The 26,037-nt window shown below is 50.9% G+C and overlaps 1 long non-coding RNA gene across 1 annotated transcript in view; it reads right to left on the bottom strand.

Annotated features, from left to right (window-relative positions):
- The window catches only part of LOC115944595 (uncharacterized), a 129,612-nt gene extending 106,413 nt beyond the window's left edge, over positions 1-23,199 (bottom strand). Inside the window, exons 1-2 of the long non-coding RNA XR_014140758.1 lie at positions 17,546-23,199; positions 15,121-15,272 (exon numbers count right to left, since the gene is read on the bottom strand). This is a non-coding gene — a long non-coding RNA (uncharacterized LOC115944595). The remainder of the gene's footprint in view (positions 1-15,120; positions 15,273-17,545) is intronic.
- Positions 23,200-26,037: the final 2,838 nt, after the last annotated feature.

Genomic DNA, 26,037 nt, shown 5'->3' with positions numbered 1-26,037 from the left:
AAAAAAAAAAAAAAAGGCCCACTTCAAGCTGTTGCACACCCACCAGGGAATTAACTGTTGGTCCTGACTACAGGAGACTCCCTGTTACAGTTAATATGGACGAAAGGCTCAGACAGTATCTCCAGGTCCTGCGCTCTCTCCTTCCCTCTGATGCCTGTCTCTGCACCAGTTTAATTTTGGGTAGGGTTTTGCACGAGGGTGTTCAAATTCTCACACAGTCAAATTCTCACAGTTTGGCAATCCCAGACAAAGGGGCATCTCTTTTACTGTGTTCCAGCAGAAGATCCTCATCAAGGGCTCTCACTGGACTTGTTTGGGTCACAGGACACCTCCAAATCAATCACTGTGGTCAGAAAGGAGGGACCTGGGTCTCGTGCCCAATAGAACAGGTGGACTGGCAGGGGGAGGGAAGGTGATGCCTTGAAGAAACAAAGGAGACATGGATGGAGAGTGGGTGAAATCAGCAGATGAGCCCTTTATGCCCAAAAATTTGGGAGGTCCAGGTGTGGAGCAGCCTCCTCAATCGGGGAAAACATCTATTCATTTGTATTTATTGAGGGCCTGCAATACAGCAAGCAAGCTTACTGTGCTTATAGGCTGACCATTTCCTGCAGGAGACCCAGTCAAAGCTGTAGAAACTGCACTTCTTACCCAGCCTCCAGGAGAGAGGCTGGGGTCCTCTGCAGCCTTGGACGAGAGAAGACACCCCCTCCCTGGCTCTCCCTTCACAAGAAAGGGTTAACAGTGACAGGGAGGACCGCCAGTCCAGCAGCCCAAGGGGAGGGAGCCCACCCACAGGCTTCCTGCAGGGGAGGGAAAGACTGGGTGGCCTGCAGGCAAGGTATGCTGGGTGGGTCTGCTTACTAAGAAGGGCCCAGAGCCAGCAAGTCGTCGGGTCAGAGTTTGGCCCCCAAGAGCCACTGGGTTGAGTTCATTCTTCTCAACTGATATCATGAGGCATCTTCTGGAGGAGGAAGGAAATGATTTCCCGGGTCACATGTAAAGATGATCTAGAGGGCGTTTCGGAATCAGGCAGATGAGAGGAGGTGCAGGATTCAAAGTGGTGTGTGAGAGAGAGTGTGAGTGTGTGAGAGCGAGTCATGAGAGTAGATGTGTGTTGGAATGTGTGTATGAACGTGTGAGGGCGTGTGTGAGTGGGTAAATGTGTGGGAGTGAGCATGTGTGTGAGAGTGTGTGAGGATGTATGTGTGTACTGATGTGTGAGTGCGTATGCTTGTGTTGCTGTGTGGTGTGTGGTATGTGTGGCATGAGCAGGAGGACAAAGACTGCAGACCCTTCACTTGGTCTTAGCAGCTCACCCTCTGAAGCCAAGCAGGACCACAGCAAGCCTGCAGTGAGCACTGCCTCCACCCTCAGGCAGCTGCGTCAGGGAGGCAGGGACTAACCTGCTGTATTCAGAGGAGGGGACTGGGGCTCTGAAAAGTTAACCAACATGTTCAATGGTGCACGTCTGCGACTCAAACCCAAACGTGCCTAATTCCAAAAGTGCAGCCTCCCCACAAGAGCCTGTGGCCTCCCCACCCCTGACAAATGTCCATTCTGTGTCTCCTTCTCCAGGAATAAGAAGCTCCCTGAATCTGGGGAAAACAACCCTCAAAGCCAAACTGGAGGCCCCAGGGCTGGATGTGCCCCTCATGTTGGTCATCATCTTGTTTTGCAAAAATTTGGAATTCATTATCTTTAGGCAGTTCATCATAGTCTCACAGACCCTATCTCCTTAGACCCCAATTCCAATCATTTATGCCCTCTGCCCGGCCACTCTAGGCCTTTGAGTTCGGGACCAACCGTTACTTCCAAGTGTGAGACAGCTCTTGTCAGAGTGAGCTGGGACTTCACCCTCCTCCACGTCACTCCACCCTCTGCCCACAGAGGTGGTCTGATCCATCTTCCCATGACCGTGGTGACAATGAGGAAGGCAGTGATGATGAGGATGGCAGGATGGTGAGGAGTTGGAGGTCAAGGTAACGGCACCCAGGCCCTTTTTAAAAATGATTAAGGCAGACTTTTCAGGGGCGCCTGGGTGGCTCAGTTGGTTAAGCATCTGCCTTCGGCTCAGGTCATGATCCCAGGGTCCTAGGATCTAGCCCTGCATCGGGCTCCCTGCTCAGCAGGGAGTCTGCTTCTCCCTCTGTCCCTCCCCCAGCTCGTGCTCTTGCTCGCTCGCTCTCTCTCTCCCCGTCTCTCTCTCACACAAAAGTAAGTAAGTAAGTAAGTAAATAAATAAATAATCTTTTTAAAAAAAACGATTTAAAGGCAGACTTTTCAGGACCATCACAGTAGGTACAGTGCTCACTGCAATGGGGCTATTGGGGTGCAGAGACTGGGCTCCACTCTGAACTCAGCAAGGAAAGGGGAGAATTTACAGCCAAGGAGCAGGTGGGTCAGCAGATGGGAAAGTAATAGGAGGGAACATCAGGGGTGGGGGGGTCTGGCAAAACTGACCTGACAGAATGTATACAGAAGGCAGGCCAGGAGGTCAGACCCCCCTTACCCCCTGGCGGATGGTGGGGCTGAGGCATTTGGTCAACGATCAGATGCCTAGGGTGGGGGATACTGACTTAACTGACTTAGCAGTGTTCTTGCTAAAACTGGGCTCTTGAGGACATGCCCAAGGACAGAGCCTTGTTGGAAAAGAGCTCAGAGTTTGGTCAAGGAGAGAATGGCTAAGTGACAGGCCCCAAGTCCCATGGCTAGAGGACTCTGTAACCTATCCTCTACACACCCACCATCCTACAACCCTCCAGGTCTAATCCAAGACAAAGACGACTTTGGGTTGTGCCTTGATTTCAGGTAGAAAGACATAGTTTCAACATCTGAAACAATGCACAGTCCCTTCTTCGGCACCTTCACAGAACTCCCAAGGGTCCTAGGGCACCACCGGGAAGTGCTAGCCCAGAATGAAATTCTGTTCTGGGCACCAGCGGTGGGGAGTGTGTCCACTAGCTGTCTGTACCTTGGGGCCTGTCCCAGCTGCACAGAGCTACCTGGCCCAAACCACCAGGGCTTGGGCACTGAGGCCAATTGTCGACACTCTGATGGGCTGTCTTCACCGCAAGCGGCCCACAGACTGGCCTAGGCTTTGTGAGGTTGCATCCAAGTTTCACTTCTCCTTCCACCAATCCTGCTCAAACTCTGTGTTGGTATCTAGTTTCAGAGAGCCCAACCCATGACAGATGCGGTGGAGAACTTTGACCTTGCTTCCCTCATCATACAATCACAAGGCCGGGGGTCAGGGGCACATCTGTTAGACCCCAGGAGCCTATGTCTGAAGCCCTCAGTTCTCTAAGAGCAGTGGGGCTGATGACGGAGGCAGGAGGGACGGAGGGGGCCTCTGATGCCCCACTACCCTCCTGGATGAACATGCTGCGGGAAATCAGAGTTGACCATTGCTTTCCTCAAAAGAAAAGAAAAGCCTTAAAGACCAGAAAAAGACATCAACACGGAGGTCTTTAGCCTGTGCCTGGCGGCCAGTCGGCCTACAGCAAGTCTCGGCTCCGTGTGTCCCTCAGGAGGGGCTCTCCAGACTTACTTCCATGGCTCGACAAAAACAAATCAGACCCAAGCCTCGTATCTACAAAGTTTCACTGAGAATGATTGTTTTCTCACACAGACAGCTCTTTCTGCCGGCCTGGGGGTGGGGAGACCAGTCCTCTGTTGTGGGACTTGACTTCCGAGTCCAGGTTGCTGCTGTATCAACAAATCCAACTTTGTTTGGCAGTGACAAGACCCTCACCCTTCCTACTTTATTAATCTGTTCACTGGAGACTTGGCACAAAAGGCCTTTAGATTCGACACTCTCTGATGAAGGAGAAAAACATCCTAAATCCCTGATGGCTTTCAGGCCCTGCGTCCTCTGCAGAGGTTGAATGGCAGACATTGTCAGCCCCAAATAGGAGTTTCAGACAGAAAGAGCTCCAAGCCCCTGGGGCCGGGAGACAGGGTAGAAAGGTAGGCACAGCTCCATAACAGGTAAGAGTCACCAGAGAGGTGGGATGAGGTCCTGTGGGCACTAGACCATGTTTCCCTTATTCGAAGGAGAGACCCATCTGCACCACGCATAATCCAGAGGCCCCATAGTCTCTCCCTGGGCATCTCCTCAGGCAAGTGTTGTGGCTGTTCAGTAGGGCATGTCAGTGCACAGAAACTGAAATCGATCAAGAGTCTGCACCAGTGTGTGCACACCCGCACACACACACACACACATCCAATTCACGCCTAACCTTCCCCTTGGTGTCAGCCAGAGAGGGTGGGTGGAGAGGTGACATTCAAGGTTGGAGGGTAACTGACCTGAGAATGCAAGGAGCAAACATCTTAGAACACCCCAGAGAGCCTCTGGAAACTGATTGGAACCATTTGTGTGGTCAACAAGAATGAGGGCCGCAGAGACCGGGAAGGCCGGGACAATATCAGCTCTGTTCTGAGGCACGGAGCAGATGCCAGGGTTCCTTCTGACTTTATAGCTTTTTCTTGGCCTGTGCGGATGAGAGAGGCTGATTAAGAAGGGCCCGTACTGGATGTGGAGCAGCCTGGCAGAATGTGGCAGAGGACATGGGCTGGAACCCTCCATCGGGCCGCCTCCAAAGCCCAGAGGCCCCCGAGGTTCTTCTTCACTCTCCCGCCCTGTGCCAGAAGCCAGGTCCAGGTTAGGAAGCAGAGCAACACCAATACCCCTCAGCCTTCCTCCAACTAATGAACCCCCTCAGAGAGGGATGGAAAGACACTCGGCCCCTCCAAACCCATTTTTTCCTGCACTGGTGTCTTAGGTAAAACCGAGTAAGCCCCGGGCATTGAGTTTCACTGGGCAAGTTACTGTGTGGTCTGTTCTGAGAGCCAAGACTTTCCAACCATACATTTCAACGGCGGTTACTCAAGTTTGGGTAAGAAAACACTTACCCAATTTCCGAGCAGACGGTGAACCGCGGGGCCTGTAACAGATACGGAGGAGCCGAGTGTGCGTTTCCCGGCAGCACTCGGCTCCGGGGCCCAGAGCGCACGTCTGCGGGGCTGATACAGGATGCAGCGTGCCTGCCAATTAGCCTCTGGCCCCTTCGGTGGGAGATGGGGCAAGGTTCCCCATGTGTGTTTCAGAGAGTTTCACAAGGTGCCCACTCCCCTGCTGCAGGGGTCGGGGCCCACGGGAGGAAGCTGGAATGTGGACTGGAAAAGGAAAATACTCCGTTAATGAGGAGCCAGAAAAGACTGGAAATGCCAGAGCTGGAAGGGGCTTGAAGAGGGGCGGACTCGGGTCTTGGGGCCTCGGTGGCCTTGCCCATAAAATGAGGGAGCGGGGGTGGAGGGAGGGTGACTGAGGCCAGCCGTTCAAGGCCACCCAAGGTGTTAGTGGCTCAGCTGGGCCTGGACCCCTGACCCCAGTCCAGGACTCTTTCCACCATGGCATGCTCCAGTCCAGCATGGAGCCCAGGGAGAGCACTCAGCAGGAGGCAGCATCCCTGTAAGCATTCCTTCTGCTACACCCAGGAGGGAATTCCCCAGTCCAGAGGATCATCATTGAACCTTCCTTTCACACAAACACTCTGAGATGGTATGACCCCCTGAGCCACGTCTGACTGAGTCTCCTCCAGTACGATATTTACTGGATGCCCCTGCCCTCCATCCCAGCCAGCAATGTGCTGCTCCTGCACTGGGCTCGAGGGACACAAGGAGGACCAAGGCACTACCCCCATCCTAGACAAGTTCCAGTCCAGATGGGGAGGCAGATGCTGAACAGGTAATTAGAATGCGGTGTGATAAGCAGGACAGTGATCCTGGCTTTCCCACAGACCAGCAGTTCCCTGAGGATGGAACAATATGCTGTCTCCCTTCAGATGACTGATAGCAATACAGGTTGTTGGTAGTGGGAGGCTGGTTGTTGATTAACTGATTGGTTGGTTGGCTGATTCACTAATTATTAGTTGGTTGTTTTTGGTTGGATGGATTTGTTCACTAGTTGGCTGATTACTTGTTTGGTTGGATGGTTAGTTGATTACTTATTTATTGGCTGGTTGGTATTGGTTAGGTGAGTAGTCGTTAATAATGGTTGGTTGATTAGATGGATGGGTGGATGGTTAGTTGATTAATTATTAGTTGGTTGTTATTGGTTGGGTGGGAGGTTGTTCATCATTTGGTTGGTTAGTTGATTGGTAGGCTGGCTAAAAACAAAAAACAGCTCTAAACCACCCTTTAGGATGTCCTAAAGGGAACGTGGACTTTGGGGTCAGAGAGCATGGATCTCATTCCCAAGTCTGCCACTTCTAAACTTTGTGACCTATAAAAAGTCCCTTCTCATTGACATTTCCAAAACATAATGGTATCTACTTTGTAGCTAACATATGTAAAATGACTAGTACTGGGCACCCAGCAAATGGAAGTTATTATTATTATAATTATTCACCAAGGAATTGAAGGATTAGATTATGTAACTTGTAAGGCATCTTTCCTACAATCCCCAACTTAATGACACCCTGAGATTTTGCACACTATCCCACAGGCTCAGCCTATGTGATGAATGATGAGCTTGTGCAAAGCGCCCAAAAAGAAATAGAGTTTATCACAGCCATTGCATAATAAAAGCCAATCTATAACTTAGAGTATAGAATCCTTGAAGGAGTTTCAAATCCCACCAGCATTCGAGGCTCCCCTCCATTGGCCATTTGGGATTAAAAGCCAGCCTCAACACAAGCCCCTGATGGAAAGAAGGCTCCCCAAAGTTCACCTACACATGACTTACAAGCATCCAAAACACCTCACAGTTTGCAATGCACATTCACATCTATTACATCATGTGACCCTCAGTATACTCATGGAAGGTAGTCAAAGTTCAATTAGTCTCCCCAGTCTACAGATGAGAAAACTAAGGCTCAGAGAGTTGGAGTTACCCAAACAAGTTACAGAGCAGAGCCCAGAAGAAGTCCTATGCCTTTTCTACACTAGGGCACACGTTTAAAGTCTTGGAGCACAAATGGGGACTAAGCAGAAGTCCTTGGTCCCAAAAAATCTCTGATGCTGATGTTCCACAGTTCGGAATCCAAGCCAGGTGCTTTTGTCAACATGTTTTCCAAGAACAAACCACTACTCAAACTCATAAATGTTCTAAACCAGCATTTTTTAAAATTTCCCATGAAAATCACAAAGAGTTGCAAATAAAAAAACAAACACTGAATATTAACATTAAGTCAAATATCACACAGTACTGTAAAATACCAGGGTAACCAGATGCCAGCTCAAGTGGAACTGACTCCCATCACATGTGACAGGGAACCCCTGTCCAACCTTCTCTCTCCAGGATTCCGAGAAGTGGGCGCGGCTACCCGCTCCTTCCTATCTGGCTCCAAGCTCTTGTTTGCACTGAAGTTTTTCATTTATGCATCATCTCATCAGCCCACACTAGACCAGCCCTGTTCTGCTAGACTAGTAGATTAGACCCATTGAAGAAGAAAACTAGCAAATTAGAAGAAAGGGCTGAAAGATCACACAGAATGCTAAGAAGTGAAAACCAAGAAGGGGAGCTCAGAGACACAGAAGACAGAATGAGCAGCTCCATCAAATATTTAATAATGTTCCTAGAGAGGAAAACAGAGAAAGAGAGAGAAATGCTTTTACTAAATTTTTTCCAAAATCAAACAAGGATACATATTCAGACTGAAAAAGTATACCAACTTGCAAGCAGCTTGGAATGAATAGATGAGTGGATGGATGGATGGATGCAAGGATGGAAGGAAGGATGGATGCAAGGATGGAAGGAAGGATGGATGCAAGGAAGGAAGGATAGATGGATGGATGGAAGGAAGGAAGGAAGGAAGGAAGGAAGGAAGGAAGGAAGGAAGGAAGGAAGGAAGGAAGGATATTCTACTGGTGGACTTGAATAATGACATATCTATGAAAATACGCTTCTTACTTTAAAATCAAATGATAAATTCCAACTTACCTGCTGCCAAGTACATCTCCCAGAGGGTAGAAAGAGACCTAATGCCCTGAAAATCACTCTGACCAACACAGAGGATTTCTTGGAGATACAGCAATGTAAGAATCCATTACATTACAAAATAACAAAGATGAAATCCCTACCTCATCTCATAAGCAAAAGTAAACTCCACATATGCTAAATAGCTAAAAATGAAAAGTAAAATATTAAAATGTTTAGAATAAAATATAGGAAAATAGCTTTATGAATTTTGAGAAGGATTTCTTACCAACAGGTAAAGACACAAATCATAAAGGAAAAAAATCTAAATTTGGGGATGCTGGAGAAGGTGCAAGCCTGAGTCCCAATGAACAGCTCACCAATGGTGGGATTTCAGTGATAAGCAAACATCTAGGAGTTTCTGAGTTCCTTCAAATCATCCTGGAAGACAATCATCTCTTCAGTCAAAGTATCCAGACCAGCAAAGAATGCTTATCGTCATCGCCATCACCATCATCACCACCAGCATCATCATCACCAATACCATCATCACCACCAGCATCATCATCACCATTATCATCACCATCACCACCATCATCAGCATCATCATCAATATCACTGTCATCATCACCATCACCACCACCACCATCATCACTATCACTATCAACACCATGACCATCATGACCACCACAATCATCATCATCATCATCGTCATGACCACCATCACCATCCCCACCATCCCCACCATCACCACCATCATCATCACCATCATCACCACCATCATCGCCACCATCATCGCCACCACCATCACCATCACCACCATCACCACCATCATCATCACCATCATCACCACCATCATCGCCACCATCATCGCCACCACCATCACCATCATTTCACAATCATCACCATCACTACCACCATCACCACCATCATCACCATCACCATCATTACCACGACCATCATCATCACCATCATCACCATCATCATCATCACTATTACCATCATCACCATTATATCATCATTATTATCAACAACTAATACATACTGAGCACTGACCATGTACATTTAATCTTACACATTTTACCTGTATTCACTCATTTAATTCTTATGGAAACCTTCAGAGGCATAGGGTAGATCATTATTCCCATTTTGCAGATGAGAAAGCTGAGGCTCAGAGAGGTTATGAGACCTCATTGTCCCACAGCTGGGAAATGATGGCATTGATGCCAGGGCTGGCCATGTCCATGTCCATGTCCTCTGTCCTGCCTCCTTAGGTCCTGGCTCATGCTTGTCATGCTGTGGCCTCCACCAAGTGTGTTCAATCTGACATCTGGAAATCTACCTTCTACATGCACCAGCCAGAATACATTCATCTATAGATTTCACAAAGTTTGTTAAGACCTACTAGGTCCTGGAGGTTCTGCAAGACCCCAAATATGTTGAGTTCAATTCCACATGGCTCATTTCATCACAGACTGATGGGAAATACCAGGGCAAACACTTTTTCTAAGTTTAGAAACACAAACAAACATACTGAATATTTTCCAAGGGTTCCATCATGAAAGCATCGATATGAGGGCATTGAGCCTAATGGAAAGTGAAAGATCCATGCTGGAAAGGGTAGGAGTGAATAAACCTTCTCCCCATCCCCAGGTTTGCTGGAGAAAACTGTTTTTGCAGGTGGAGAAATGACTGCATTTCAATCAGGATCAAATTCCGAGGGCTTTGCCAGTGCTTGCAAGTGCCCACATGGTACAGAGTGCTGGCCTGGCCAACTTCCTACTCAATAACCTATTTCTGCAGCTCTTTGGATATTAAAAAAAATAAAGTACAAGATAAATTCAGCTTAAACCCAAATGAATGGATTCATTCCCATTTTAATGCCATTTGAGGGTGTTTTATAGCCTGTACTGTGTATCTTTTACACATCTATTTTTAAATACTGCAAACTTAATGATCACTATAGAATATATAAAACCCTTTACGAAATTCCATCTACAAAATTACAGCAAAATCTAGGCAGTAAAAATGTGCAGTCGACACTGTTAGGCAGTCGTGGCAGGGCCCGAACGGAACTGAATCAATCCTCTTTTGAACAAAGGGCACAAGCTAAATGTCTTGGCCTTCTCCTGACGGCTGCCCCAGTTGTAAACCCACCTCTTGCATGAAAATGCAGGAACTTACAAGTGATCAACTGTCCATGAGTGATGGCCACTCTGTAGGAACTGGGGTCAGCTCACGTTCTCAAAACACCCTTCAGCCATTTTAACAAAATCAGCTAACACTGCAGGCCAGGTGCTGTTCTAAATGCTTTACATATACTAATTCATTTAAGACTCGTGAGATGGCTACTGTCATAGTCACTATTCTACAGATAGGAAAACTAAGGCACAGAGAGTTTAAGCAGGTTGCCCAAAACACGCAGCTAGAAGGTGACAGAGCTGGAATTTGAACCCAGGCCAAATGGCTGTGATCCCTGCTCTTAATCACCATGCTTCCTGCCTCTTGTGGATGCCTGCCAACAAGGTCATAATTGATTCTAGGTACTTTGCTACCAGATGTAGAGAAAATATAATGATCCCAGCTTCTCCATTAGAATGTGGATTCCCTCCCTCCAGGTGAAGCAGACAGTGACTCCATCCAATAATTGTGCCACTACTATTCCATATAGAACATTGGTGTGAATTAGAAAAGTGTGCCCCTTCTTCAATCCATCAGAAAATGGTCATTTTTGTTGGAACAAGTCACTTTATTAGCATCTGCCCAAAAAGTATGACAGCAAGCATCCATAACTATGATATCTATGATGTGAATGGAGCCCCTAGGGTTGTGCAGTGCACAACCTGAGCAAGTGTATATAATGGCCCTACTATCCATCCTCAACCAAGTCAAATCATATGCAGTTTGGACAGTGTTCCTGCAAAACCAGCTGACACCAAAGCAGAGAGGAAGAGTGTGGTCCCTGAAGTCACATCTCATCTGGTCACTGATAGGATTCTGTGAGGTAACAGAATTAAAGTGTTGCTAGAAACTGCCCAGCAGATGTTAGCTATTGCTCTCATCTGTCCATATAAAACAACCCCTCCTCTTTCTCATCTTCAGTTGTAGCCCCAAATAGCATTAGAGAGGCTGCAAATTTCTGCTCCAGGGGGAGTTTCTCCACCCAGACTTCAATGCTTAAAAGAGCTTGCTCCCCCAGGAGGCTCTCCTCCAAGTTTCCTTACATGTTTTGTTTAAAAGTTCATCAAGATGTTTCTTCCCCATTTGCCCTTCATGGAAATGCTGGGCTGTTGATGGTAACATGACCTAACATCTGCCTTGACTCTCTACTTCCCTAAGTACAGTGGGCATATGATCCTGCTAATCCTCCAGGGAACCCTCCAAGGGAAGTATTTTTATCCCCATTTTACAGATAAGAAAACTGAGGCTCAGAGAGGGGAGGTGCCTTGCCAAAGTCACATACTGTGGAGGGAGCAGGGCTGACGATTCCAACCTGGTGTATTTGGACTTCATAGCTATTGTTTTTACCCAAGCCGTAAATCAGCCAGAATAAAACCATTTTGTCCATTTTACTGATAGAACTGACAGCAGTCAAGTCATGGTCCTGAAGCATGCACTTGAGGACGAAGACAGCCCTCTCTGGACAAAAACCACTTCTACTTCCCATTGAAAGAAATAATGAGAAACAGAATAGCTGCCCACCACTCATGGCACTTGGTTTCTCATGGAAACATGGTGCTCTGAGCATTTTATCACCTTGTCAACTCAAAGCACTGACAGAGGGCTCATCATATGTGAGGGAAACATGCTTTTTCACTAGGTGTTTTCTCCTAGAGCAGGACCCCATCAGCCCTTTTTAACACAGCCTTATTGAGATCCGGCCCACACCATGGGCCATTTTTGTAGCTGTCACCTCCCCCATATCATCATCCCATTGCACAGACGTGGAAACCGAGGCTTGCAGGGGTAAGTGTTCCAAGGCCACCCTGCTGCTCAATGGCAGACCTGGGATTTGAACCTGGGTCACATTCTCTCTGTAAAGGGGATGAGGCTGAGGGTGCCATGGACAGCATGGCCTTGTCATCACCACACTGCAGTGCACGTCAGAGACGGGGACAGCGCCACACTTTTGTCTGATTTACATTCACCCAAACGCATGTAATTTATCACTTCACTCATGCATGTCCTTGAGCTGGAGATGTGCCCACCTCCAGGGAACCCCTAGGAGCAGGCATTACACTAATAAACTTTTTCCCCTAAATTTCACTCTGATTCTCGGAGCTACTGAGACAGCACACCAATATTTCTATAATTTTTTAAATCCCACATAAGAAAGTCAGTGTACAACACAAGCCTCTGTGGTTTCCAGCTGCACCCTAACCCTCTTCTCGCCAAATTTCTGAACAGACAAGCCCCAATACTGAAGCCCGGACGGGGTGGTCTGCCTGAGCACACGAGGTATGACAGTTTACTCTCAAATAGGAGGCAAGCCAGTGACAAGGAGTTGAGAATGAGGGAGACAGCAGATCTCAGCAAATACCCATCCATAGTGGACATGACGCCCCGACCAAACGGGGGTAACATACAAACCATTATTAAAATCGTCACATAAGCCAGTAAAATACCGCTGGTTTACAATAAATTAATTCAAAGCCAATTAATTTGTTTTACAACAAATTAAAGCCAATAAAATACCATTAAAACCAAAAAGTTTATTACCTTTGGCATAATCACAAGACACCTAGAATGTGGTCTAGAGACAGTGTTCAGTGACAAGTTGCTGGCCTAGGATGGTCGGGATCCCGTGCCCCCCACCCCACCCGGAGCCACCCACCAGTCTTGTCACAGGTGAGATATGCGTCATCGTCACAAGAGAACACCACGAGTCCAAAATGTCCCTCATGCACCGCAGTGAATGTAGGACTGTGGAGTCCAGGGACGGCGTGGGGGTCGCCACGAGAGTTGGCTGATCAAAAATGGAGGCTGTGTTGAGGACCGAGGCCAAATGGAGGCCCGTGGGACCCAGCTCGGAGCTGGAGGGCAGGCTCTGCCACAGCAGGGGGGCTGGTGGGGGCCGCATGCATCAAACAAATGATGTCAACTCCTCACAAAGAACAAGACATGAGCATCCTCCCCAAACTGTGAGGTTATTTTCTTTATAAAAACCTCCGAAGAGTGAGGCCTTTGGTAACATATTACAGGCATGAGCCGTTCTCCTCAGGACGTGTTCTGTCCTCTAGTTTAATTCTTGCGACCTCCCCGAGGAAGGCCTGGCGTCCTTGTGGAGCAGGCGGCTGGCATCTCTCAGGCCTCCTACCTTTCTAAACAGGACACACAGATGAGCTGTTTTCAAAGAATTTTTCATGTTCACACAAAAAGAGCAGATTTTCCCATCTGCCTGGAGGTTGCTTTTGGGCCACGGCCACGGGAATCACAGGGAGCACGGCGACATTCCCAAGAGTGCCCCCACCGCCGGAGCTTCGGCCAGAGAGGAGGGACCCCCGCTCCCCATCTGCAGAGGCCACTGCCCCCAGACGGCTCGGCTCCGCTCTCGGCCCCAGGCTGCCTCCTCGTGTTTGTGGGGCTGGCGCTGCTCAGAAGGCCCACATCTGCTGCCCTGGCCACAAGCGACTCACGCTCCCCGCCGCCAAGGCCTGCGGTGCCGGCTTGGATTGTGGTGGTCTGTCTGTGTTTGTTGAAGTTGGGCTGGGAGAAACGGCCTCGCAGTCAGGACGGCCTGGAATGCATGCCCAAGCTCTGCACAGACGGCTCTGTCAGCAAGCTCAGGAAACAGGCTGAAAGGGCTGGGACAAGGCCCAGGTCTGGAGCAGCGTGGCTTGCCCAGGAACACGCCGTCAGAGAGGGGAAGCCGAGGGCTGCCGCCAGGACAGAGGTCTCTTCTGTGCGGAGGCCGTCCTGCAGTGTGAGGCCCTAGGCCCCTTGGCCGGGGAGAAAAGCAAGTAGGAAGCACTGATTTTCTTATTTGACAACTAGGGCTTTTTCCACAAGGAAAGCTGAATCATGCTGACGTTCTGGGGACTGACAGCACGTCCTCTTTTCTCAAAGGCACAACCCCTGGATACCGCCCCCCTTAAAATAACAGCAAAAAACAAACAAACAAAAAACCATTAGTAATAATGAAAGAAGTTCCCACTTACTGAATGCTTACTAGAGAGACACTACCCTGCAGAGCGATATTCAGACTGTTTAGCAACCAGAAGCCACGGCACCAGCAGGTAAGAACGCACCAGGCAGGTCTCAGAACCGCCGTGACACCCAACGCTAGCCCTTGGCGGCCGCATCACGGGGAGGCCAGGAGGGGGCGGCCCCGGGGGCAGAGCAGAGGCAATTGGCCCGTGCCTGGGGCCTCTGGGCAGCAATCCTGTATACACAGTGTGGCCGGACTTCAGCGTAACCCGCCAGAGCCCGGCACCTGCGTGCCAGCCCAGTGCAAAGCCCCCGTGCAAGCTGGTCTCCAAAATGGCGCTAAACAGTTCTGCTCCGGCCTGCACACGCCAGAGTCGAAGCTCACGCCCATTCCCGTGACCCAACTGCCCCCGCGCCCGCTTGGCCAACAGCGTGTGGAGGACGTGACGTGCGGCTTGTCCAGGCCCAGGTACGAGGAAGACCTGGCACCAGGAGCCCTGAGCCTCCTAAGGAGCGCCCTGTGGCTGGAGAGAACAGCTGTGGGAAGGGGCCCTGGGGAACGAGGGCACCACGCCGGGGAGCCACCCTGCCACTGGGCCACAGTCCAGCCGCCACCCCAGCGTGTGACCGGGACACACGGAAGAGCCGCCCGCCGAGCCTCAGCCGGCCCACAGAATGCTGGGCCTCCACACAAGTTGCTGTTTGAAGCCCTGTTTGGTATGGGGTGCAGCGCTGGTCCCCCGCGAATGGCACGCTCCCTTATTTGTTTAGTATCACTGTGCAGTGGGCATTACTGCACCCAGTTTACAGACCCTGAGAGGTTAAGGAGTTTGCCCAAAACCACAGTAAATACCGGAGACCAGCTGGGTCCTTCGAGGCGAGCCCACAGCCCCTCGCCCTCGGACGCCTGCCCTCAGTGACCCTCCGCCAGCACCTGCGGGGCCCGCGATCACTGCTCTGCCCATCAGGGCTCCTCACCCCTTATGCTGTGAGAGCCAGCAGGCCGGCCCCCCACCTGCCCCCTGGGAGCACCGCACCGATGCTGCCCCTACCTTCTGGGAAAGCCAGCCGGCCACAGGCCGAGCTCCGTGGGACGTGTGGCTGCCGGACGCTCCGCGGGATGGCACTGTTGACGCTGTCCCCGCTCCTGCCGGGGCTAGAGCTGTTACTGCCCACTCTTCGTGCTTCACACACACGAGTGTCCCTGAGAAACACAGACGTTGTATAACACTTCTGAGCTTCATCTCTGTCAGCACCAATGCAACTGGAAAAACAGAAAATGCTCATGTTCCCCCGCTGGAAAGTACTTTTCCACATCTTTCTGTCTTCACTTCCCAGCTATGTTAGTTAATTATTCAAAACAAAATTGCCCCATGAGACTGAGTCCGTTCTGCTGCACAGCCATCCCTGTCCGGGCCCCACGCTCCCCCAGCCCTCAGGGTGGCCACTGTCCCCAGTGAAAGCAATCACGGGCCAAAAGAGAGAGCAGCACCCTTCGTGCTCCTGCCTGACCCCATTCTCCTGCTGCCCTGTGCTGGTCGTCCCAGGCTCTAGTCCATTGCTGCCGCTGCCAGGAAGCCTTCAGGGAGTACTCCCTGGAGGCAGAGGACTTCACCCCCCACGTCTCCACTGGCACCTCACATGCAGCCCTAAGTGCCAGCATCTAATCTAACCTCCCCTTTCAGGCCACGTCTTGTCAGCTGCATCGTATGCACCATGGTTCCAGTCTCATGTTCTCTCGTACACGTGGTCGTCACAGCTCAGCACCCGCCCGGTGCCCAGAGCCGGGCCCTGCACTTCCTGTGGACCATCTCATTTCATAATAGACCAGTGACAACCCCAGTGTGCAGAGGAGAAACGGGGATTTGAGCCCCGGCAGCCTGACGTCAGGCTCTGTGTCATTAACCACATTACTAATTACTTCGCAGCCCTCACAGCATCAACAAAAGGAGGAACAGTGAAAGAACAGAGCCTAACCTTTTCCTGAAAAGGAGCAACAGAGAGAAAGTTCTTCAACGGCAACACTTGGCCCTGGCTGAGACATATTAAGACAGGACCCCCCATTACACTGCCTGTGGCGGTCGAAACGCACACACATTCTCCTACTCGTTTTGGTGGCCCAGCCCAAGAATCCTAAAAAAGCCAAAAGCTTTCACTCAATCACTTCTGCTGTCTGAATATCTCCTGAGGAAACGAGCAAATGTGGCTAACGGCCTACACGCGGCGGTGGTTGCCGCAGGACGACGTGCGGCCGCACACACTATGAAGCGATGTGGCTGAGCAGAAGGAGGGACAGACTACGAAAATCTGGTTGACGCTCACTTCCTGCTTTCACTGCTCGGTGTTTCCAAATTCCTTCAAAACACAGATACTGCTTCCATGGTCGGGGCGACGTCCACAGCACTTTGAATGCAAAGCAGGGATACAGGTCACCGCATTCCTGTCGGCAGAGGACCACCTTTTGGGGACACTTGGCAGCCCGTGTCCCACCCCTGCGGTTCTAGGAATCCGTCCTACGCAAACCCCTGCACGGATGCGCCGGGACACATGAGCCAAGCACGGTCACTGAGACACAGGGCTCGTGGTGGCGACCAAGAAGTCTGCCTAAGGGGATGGTTGAATCAGCTATGGGACAGCCGTACCAAGCAATACCATGCGGTTACGGAAAGACATGGGCTCGGACGTGAAGCACGGGCCACGGTACACTGCGGAGTGAAAAACGCAGGTCGCAGACCTGTGTGTATAACATTACCCCATTTGTGTAAAAAAGCATAAATGTATGTGGCTGTTTATGCAGGCACTGGACAGCCTAGAAGAATCGACACTAAACTCGGAGCCAGTGGTTACCTGGATGGGGAACTGGAAGAAAGAGGAAATTTTATGTTTTACTTAGCTTTTATATCCCTGGAATTGTTTTCAAAAGCAGTTCTGCTTCAGGCAAGTAAACACATTCTTTCTTTACTTTCTGTTACGGAAAAATTTAAACACATGCAAAAATAGAAAAAGCAGTACAATTAACCCCGATGGACCAGTCCCCTGGCTTCCAGCTTCCAAAACGATCAACTCCTGTCTGATCTTGTTTCCCCTGACCCTTTTCATCCAGATACAAATACTACTGTCCCACCTAAAAAACAGCCACTGTTCCATCTCATCCCAAAGCTAGCCAGCGTTCACATTCCTAATTTCTCATCGTGTTAGGAATCATTTAACAGTTTGTATCAGAATCCAAATAAAGGCCACAAATTATAACCGTTTGATAGGACTTTTAAGCATTTTTATCACATGGATTATTCTCCCTCTCTCTCACACACACAGATATACACACATGCACATACATGTATGCATGTGTCTGTGAACATGTGTGTAGGAAGCAGGTGTAACCTGAGGCATGGAGAGGCGAGGTGACTTGCTCTGGGTACACACACAGGCCTGGAGGGTAAGAGCAGCCGACAGAGACTGCAGACCCCAGCGGCTGACCTCACAGCTTCCCAGAGTCTGGGTTCAGCTGGTTGCGTCCCCACGGCATCATTTCACCTGTTCTTCTGTCCTTTGGGTTTCCTGTAAATCAGAGGTTGGATCCAGAGGCCCGATTAAGCTCAGGTTTGAGGTTTGGGGCAAGACTGCTTCAGAGCAATGGTGTGCTCTGCCATCGAGAGTCTTCTTGTCTCATTTTGTGATGTGAGCGGCAGCAAACCACTGGCTTGTGGTGCGTGAGACGTCCCTCCTGGGCTCCGCCAGGCACGAGACCAGCCTCTCTGCACCGAGCCGTGGTTGAGGGAGCAGACACAGACAGTCATCGTAATCACAGGAGACTTTCGTCAACCTTTCTGCTTTGCTTCCAGCTCCCCTAAGTTTGGTTACATGACCCCAGAAGCATGGGGAGACGGCACACACCCCACACTATCGGTGTGCCCTTGGCTAGTACCTCCACCTGTCTGAACCACCATAACGCAGGACAGCGCCTTCCCCTTGTGTTCCATTGTGCGGGGGCTTTGGAGGCTGAGGCCCTGTGGGGAAACGGGGCAGGGTGCTTCTTTGTACAGGGGCTTCATTCCACACTCAGGCAGCTCAATGAACGGGATGAGTTTACAGACCCTGAGGCGAAACTGAAGACCTCTCATCAAGGCTGCCTCCCCTCCTGGTTGTGTGACCCCAGGCAAGTTACCTAACCTCTCTGTGCCTCGGTTTCCTGCTATGAAGTGGGAATAACAAGATCACCCGCTTGCCAGGGCGCTAGCGAGACCTGGGTTAGGTAACACGTAGAAGTGGCTGGGCACCCCCTGGCCCGTTAAATTCACGCTTCGACTCCAGGACCTTTGAAAGGGGTGGGGAGGAAGCCCAACGAGCAGGTGATGAGTCGGCAGCCCCTGGCGGACACTTCACAGCAGGTCGCACTGTGACGGGAAGTGCTCTGTTCCGGAGTCAGCCAACCCTGGCAGGGCTGCGTCCCAGCTTGGTGAGGTTAGGCAGGTTCCGTCAGCTTTAGTATCTGTGAGAGGAGCCTGTGAGGAAGCCCAGGTGGCAGAGGGGGCGGCGAAGATCCGACCACGTAAGAGCAACATCAGTGGGAGGATTTCTTCACTCCAGGCACGCTGTCTGGGCTTCCTCTGTCTTACTGCGTTCAGCATCACAACCACCCTCGGAGAACTGGTCCATCTTCACTCCCTCTGAAGTTTCCAGCACTCTGCCAAGGATACAGGCCGATCACTGGTCCACAATCCCTTATCTGCAGCCTTTGGGGCCAGATGCGCTTCAGAGCTCAGAGCTTGGGGGATTCTAAGAAGGCCATGAGTTACACACCACGCACTGTCTTAACTCTGGCACGGCTGTGATCAAGGACCTTGCTACTCCTGCAGCAAAGCATACAGATGTGCCCCGCTAAGTGAAATAAAGACCTAAAGAGACTCACCTCAGCTCCTGTCAAGTTTTGCCACCCATTTAATTTGCAGGAAACTTAGGGAAAAAGTTTCAGTGGTCCAATCTTTTGAAATTTGGGCACCGCAGAGAAAAGCAAGTAGGCCGGCAGTGTATCAGAGAGACTACATGTGGGGTGCGGTGGGCAATAGGCACAGCTCAGACAGGACTTGGTGACAAGCACATCAGGCCAACAGGAGGCTTTATGGACCCCTGCGCACTTTCACAGATAATCCTGGGAAACGAAGATTAGCTAATCCTTTGGACCATGTGGAGGACTGGCAGTAATGGGGTCCAAGAAGGCAGAGATTAGCATGTAGGCAAGTCCTTGACCATCCTTGGTCTCTTGGTCCCTGCCCTCATTGACAGGGGTTAGAGGGTGGGGGACACTGGAGTCGTCAAGCTGCTGGGTGGCCAGTTAGAGGTGCTGTGGGCTCATCTGCTCGAGCCCCCAGGGCCTAGGTAGTAGCAGGACCGTGTCAGGGACACACAGCACGGTCTCTAGGCCTGTGGCCCTGGCATCCCTCCTTTCTTACAGGACTCCGTCTCCATGGCCATGGCTGATCGGCCCATGGGAGACCCCATGAGCCAATCAGAGTGCTTCCCTGAAACTTCGCACAGCAGTGAGAAGGCATGGACGTCCCTCTCGACGCCCCCGGCAGCCTGAGGTGAAGGCGCAGATGCTGTCCCTTGGGCCCCCATGTGGAGGAAGCAGTTTTAGAGAGTGAGAGAAGAGGGGCGTGCAGAGAGAGATGGAGGAGAGAGAGAGCCATTTCTCACACTGCCCTGGCTGAGCTGACCCAGAGGCGCAGGTCCACGACTGCCCTCTTCATGGCTTGGATTTCCCCCCTTTCAATATCCTCCCATGTTTACCCTATTCCATCGAGCTGGGTGTGGGGGAAGAAGGGGTCCAAGCAGCTGGCTGTGAGCAGACACCTGGCTTGTAAATGAGCACCGTGCTGGAAAACAAGCTCCCGCGTCTACATTTGTTCAGGGGGTTGGGGATATGGGATGGGTACATCTCACCCTAAACCCACCCAGCACCTGTTGGGAAACACCGACCCCATTGCAGAGTTTGGATTTACGCAGACTCTGCATAACACCTTATAAAGAAAGCCACTGGTGCAGAAGATCACAGAGCACCTTCAAGTCTGTGGTTTTATTTCTTCTGAGACCAAACAAAAGCTGGAAGCAGGCAAGGAAACATTACTGAGTTGTTTACTCTCTGTTCCCAGGGGCCATGCACCGCCCCACACAAGCAGCCCCAGCCGGTAACAGCGGTGGTTTATAAGGTGTAAGTGCGGAGGGAGAGCCAGCACCATCCTGGAGGGAAGCTGGGAGCAGTCACAAGGGTCCAAATGAAAAGTTAGCATCAATAAAACCTCATGGGGCCGGCCTGGCATCCTGGGCCTGGTGGGACCATGAAGGAGAACTGCCCAGTGCCAGGGGAAGTCCTGTCTTCGAGCCCTGTGACTCCAGGCCTCCTTCTCTGGTTCTCCGCGTGCACAGCAGGACATAAATGCCCCATGGCTCGCAAGTGATGCACCCACCATTCAAGCCACCCCTAGAGAGCAGTGTCCCCAAATCCCAAATTTCTAAGTGAGAGAATCTGGCCAACCCAGAGCCAAGTGTCCCTTCCCCGTCCCAAGTACTCATGGTCAGGGAGGGTCACACAAAAAAGCACCACTCTGCTCCTTTTTCTCTTCCGGGAAGCCATTCCCATGTCCAGCCAGTCAACAAATACACCCTGAGGCCCTCCTGTGTGCCAGGCATGGTGCTAGGTGGGGGGGGCGGGCATCATGATCAACAAGAGAGACCCAGTCTTTGGCTACATAATGCCCCTGCCCCAAGGAGTGAAGCAGATGGAAATTTAATAAGCACACAATGGAATCTGGGCCTCCAGAAGTGCCATGGTAGAAAAGAGCCAGGGTGAGGAGAGAACTTATAATGGGGGGAGGGGGGAGGCTGACCTGGGACCTAAAGTGACATGTGAGTTACAATCGAAACACTGTAGACGTTAACCAGGCAAATGATGGAGAACAAGTCCCCAGGCAGAGGAGAGAGCTCAAGCAAAGGCCCCGAGGCAGAGGGGCAAGGCTGCTTGGGAGTGCAGAGGGGCGCTTGCAGTGAGCCGGAACCGGGCAGGGGTGCAGCAGTGACAGCGGAAGGTGCTGGGCAATGTGGCCAAGGCCCCGGAGCAGTCTCAGTTTTCACGCTAGCAGCACTGGGCACCATTGGGAGGCTTTAGGCAGAGAAGCGAGTCATGTGGATACGAACTCAGCACAGTGAGGTTTCAGGTGAGCCGCAGGAAGGGTGTGAGGAGTCGACCTCTTTCTGGTGCGAGAGTCTGCCTGAGTCCTGTCTCTACGAACTGAACCCCATAAGCCTCCATTCTCAATCCTGGCTCTTGCCGAGGGCACCGTCCACCCAGAGCTCTCTGCTCCTGGATCCAAAACTCTTCTTGGCTCTCAGCACCACCCATGGCGTTCCGGTCCCTGGGCCTGGGAAACTCACCAGCACGGAGAACAATATTTATCTTATATTTAGCCACATCCCCACCAGATGACTAATATCCGGTCCCCACGCCACAGTGAAACACAAGACTCAGCACACAGACTGTGGGACAGCAGGCTGCCACAACCACAGAGTCAGGGCGGAAGAGGGGTGCTGGGCATTTATCGTGATAAATCAGCGACCACCCCCCACTCTGTCTGTGAAGACACAACTTCAGACTGCTTCTTCCAGCCCTTCCAAGGAAAGCAGTGTGACAACACCTCATACAGAGAGCACCACGGGTCAGGAGCTACTCTGGGCATTTGGCAAAAGTTAGCTCATAGCCGCACATTCCAACATGGCGGTCCTATTACATTGCCCAATGTATTGATGAGGAATCAAAGGCACAGGGAGGTCACATAGCCAATAGGTGATGCAGCCACTCCGAACCCACAATGGGCCTCTAGAGCCCCCACTTTCACCACAACGGTCTACTGCCTCCTACAAGACATCCCGCAAATGCAGCCCAGATAGGCGAGGTTGCTGTTTTGTTAATTATGTTCCTGCTGAATGTCCAATCAAATGCACACGTGGGATGGAGGCCACAAGGGCCTGAATGACCTGCCCATCCTGCCCTCATTGGCCAGGTGATCACACCTGCCCTGCTCCCCCTCAAATCTCCAGTTGAAGTTCACTGCCAAAGACAGGTCCCGCCCCCAGCCCTGGAGCCCTGCTACCGCCCCTCAGCACCTGCGCTTTCCCTCTGAAACACTGACCTCCACCTGTAATGTTACATCTACACATGCGCTTAATTCTTTCATGGAACCCGGAAGTTCCAGCAGGCAGAGACTGTTTCTGTTCTACTCACCGCTGACCTCTCAGCGCCTCTTGCACAGCTCATGGCATAGAATCATCTATGGACAGAAATGGGAGAGAAGGAGGGAAGGAGGACGGGAAGAGAAACCCAGTGCCCCGGGAGCACACAGTGTGTGCGAGCTTGTACACAGCGATTGCTTCTTACTGTCTCCCTGACTAATGAGTCATCAGTAGATGTTTGACATGCTTTTCACTTCTTGAAAATTATACTTTAATAAGTGTCATCAGGAATGGCTTCCTAAGGAAGATCAAAATTGACCTGGGCCTTGAAGGATGGCTTAGGGGCATGGGTGGGACAGGCAGAGGCAAGGCGGTGTGCACCAGTCCCCGCGGGGACAGCCACTCCACATGGGGCATCCTCCTTTACTTGGGTGGTGTCTACATTCTTCATGCTGGTACAATGAATGGGAAGATACCTTAGCAGGAAGGGAGATATTTCTACAGAAAGACACTGGATTAATCTGGCTCCAGTGGGAAAAGTCGTGTAGTGGGAAAGTAAACTGGAAGAATTTGTAGTGGTTAAATAACTGTCAGTGCATCTAGAGAACGGGTGCTCTGCAGCGTGGGCCAGAGTGAGAAGATGTGCTGTGCTGATGCAGATAGGGCTCTAACTTCCCTCAGATACATTCCATACCTCACAAGAGCTGGGACACATGTTTTATGTTAAAAAAAAAAAAAAAGAATAGCATCGAAAAAGACATATGGGTAGAAAATGATACCATTTATGCTTAAAATTATATAGATGTAGATGTAAATATAAATGTGATTTTAGGTGCACCTGGGTGGCTCAGTCGTTAAGCGTCTGCCTTCGGCTCAGGTCATGATCCCAGGGTCCTGGGATCAAGCTCCACGTCGGGCTCCCTGCTCGGCAGGAAACCTGCTTCTCCCTCTCCCACTCCCCCTGCTTGTGTTCCCTCTCTCGCTGTGTCTCTCTCTGTCAAATAAATAAATATAATCTTTAAAAAAAAAAAAGTGATTTTATACATCAAGAAAACTTCTAGAGAGATGGTAATGAAAAGTTGTCCCAAACCTGGTCTTGGACAGAACCTTCTAATTTGTCATTCACAACATCCTTCTGGGAAGAAATGGGCATTTCTGATAAAACGCTTACACAATTTTCAATAAACATCAAGCTGACCCTCAGTCAAGAATCGATGACTGGCCACCGGTTATTCTTTCTTCCAGGGTCCATGCTAAAGGTCTGAGAGATGGAGGAAGCTGACAGCCTTCACTTTCTGTGCTTCTCTCATCTCTGCCTTGTATTATTTTAACAAATGTTTTTGAAGACTTAAACATGTATCACGGCCAGGTTGTGGAAGAGCTTACATGCCACATGGGAGTATCTGGGAATTATCATGCAAACGATAGGGAGCCACGGAAGAATTCCCCGGACTCAAGTGTCATTTCTGGAAGATTTACATTGAACTAGTGAGGTCCCCCCCTTGGCCACCCGTGTTCTCCCTACGCTTTTCCTAAAAGGAGGTCTGGAAACTGCAGCCCCTCTGTGTGACTATGCTGAGTAGATTTAAGCAGAAAGTGTTTAGAAGAGCTGTGAAACACTTTGAGACGGGCCGAGAGGGTTAGCGGGTCTTCGGTGACCCTGGCTGAATGGAAGACGCTAGCGGCACTTGGCCAAGAGGTGGAGGCGGACCGGGCGCCCGGAGGAAGCTGGGCAGTGGCCCTGGATGTTGGAGAACACGGAGCAACCCCGACGATTCCTGCATGCGTAAGTGCAAACGAACTCTGTCCTGTGGAGACACAACTCGTTCAGACACACACGTTCTGCCCGAGAGACATGAACAGGCGTGTGCCTGGGACAGCACCACCACCAGTTCCCGACTGCCTACAGACACATCTGTTCTTCACATTCCCTCTCAACGGGCTCCACCGACTTACCGACTTATTAGTGACCCACATAAAATCTCTTGCACGTGTTCATTTTATCTCTGCACGAGGGTCATGATTTTGCCTCCTGAAAATTAGACTTTAACATGACCAAATCCGAATGGAAGGAATGGGGCAATGGCTCTGCTCCCCGCCTGTCGTCCGAGACGAGAGGAATCAGAGAGGACCACAAGTTGGAAGCTGAGTATTTTACGGCTGAGCATGTCAGGTGACCAGGGCCGGAAAGGGGAGATGTGACTTGGAAACAGTTCAGCAGTCAGTTGGGCATGGAGTGGCAGGGGACTGCTCCAGATGCAGCAGAATGGGGAGGGGGCGGGAAGCAGATGGAGGAAGAGTTGGGGACAAGGGAAAAGCCGACGATCAGATGTGCAAGGCACTTATAGACATGCTTCTGCAATTAGACGATGCTGAATAGGACAGAAAGAGAGAAGGGAAATGAAGGGTTGAGGGGACTGGATGTGGGGAAACTTGTTATTCTTGAATCTGAACAATGAGGTGCTTTCTTAAAAGGTAATCAGATAAGAGAGCAAAAGGGAGACTTGTTCCAAACTGCACCGAGCCCATGATCACACAATATTTACATTAAATTTAAAAGCTAATGCGATTCCAGGTCAGTGATCCCCAGAGCAGTGTTTGCCTGCCAGCGCACTCTCCTCACCCAGGGACAAACGGGCAGGCTGTGTTTTGAATAATAACAGTCCAGAATAGTACAGGGAAGGGGTGAGCCTTTGGGAGAAGACCCAGTCTCTGAAGGTCTTTTCAGGGCTAACGTGACTTCGGTGAGGAAGAAAGGGAACGCACTCCCGAGTCCTCTTCCCGGACTTGAGGTGACTGAGCAGTCGGGCTCCAGGGTCCTGCTTCCCTGAGATGTCAGTCAGTTGCTGTCACATGCTTTGTGGGAGGGCGGGAGGGCAGGGGGGTGGGGGGACCCCCTCCCTGCATCCCTCCGTGCCTCTGTGTGGCCGGAAGAGGCTATCCAGGCAGACTAGGGACTGAACCTCCCTGGATTCACCTACTATGAAGACAGAGCACAAGAGTACTTCAGATGCTTTTTCTTTTACATAATGCAAAACCCACATACAGGGGCCAGATAAACAGCATTCTGGGTAAGTCCAGAGGTTTTGAAGGCAAGGCTCAAATTCTTGCAACTTCAGCTTGTTGGCCTTGGGTGGGCTCGTCTGTCCGCCCCTCAGGTCCCGTTAGCGGGCGCAGGGCCACAGAACACTTCACGTGGTGTGCGGCATGCATGGAACTCTCGCTCAGACACTGACGATCACTAGCAGCGGCCGCAGTGAACTAGACACCCCAGCTGAACATAATGGCTATCTTAGGATCATGGGAGATCACCAATAATCGCTTCCTTAAACTCATCTTGAGTTTTGTCATGTTGTAGTCTCTTCGGTTGTAAAATGAAGTGAGACTTGGACTTGGCGGGGAGGGTAGGAATCATCATTTCTGTAACCCTTCAGTGGTAACACACAGTCCTTTCCGTGTGTCTGGCACTGTTGTGTTCAACACTCACGACAAACCTGTGCGGCCGGTGCTGTCCCTGTGCCATCTGACACACGGAGAAGCCAAGGCCCAGGAGGCGTGTGGAGCCTGCCGACCACATGAATCCAGCGGTCCCGCTCCAGGAACGGAAATTCCCTCCACGGAAAGGGTACACCCACAGACAGACCACGAAGGTGGAACCCCGCACACAGGGAGACATCTCGGCCATAAACCTGCCCTTTGGCACACGAGGTCCGCATGCCGGCCGTGGAGCTGAGTCAGGGTCCCCC

This window comes from Leptonychotes weddellii, chromosome 16 (assembly GCF_054177405.1).
Source record: "Leptonychotes weddellii isolate Sample4059 chromosome 16, ASM5417740v2, whole genome shotgun sequence".
Classification (NCBI taxonomy): domain Eukaryota; kingdom Metazoa; phylum Chordata; class Mammalia; order Carnivora; family Phocidae; genus Leptonychotes; species Leptonychotes weddellii.
The sequence above is the reverse complement of the archived record's forward strand: the minus strand, read 5'-3'. Positions and strand labels throughout refer to the sequence as shown.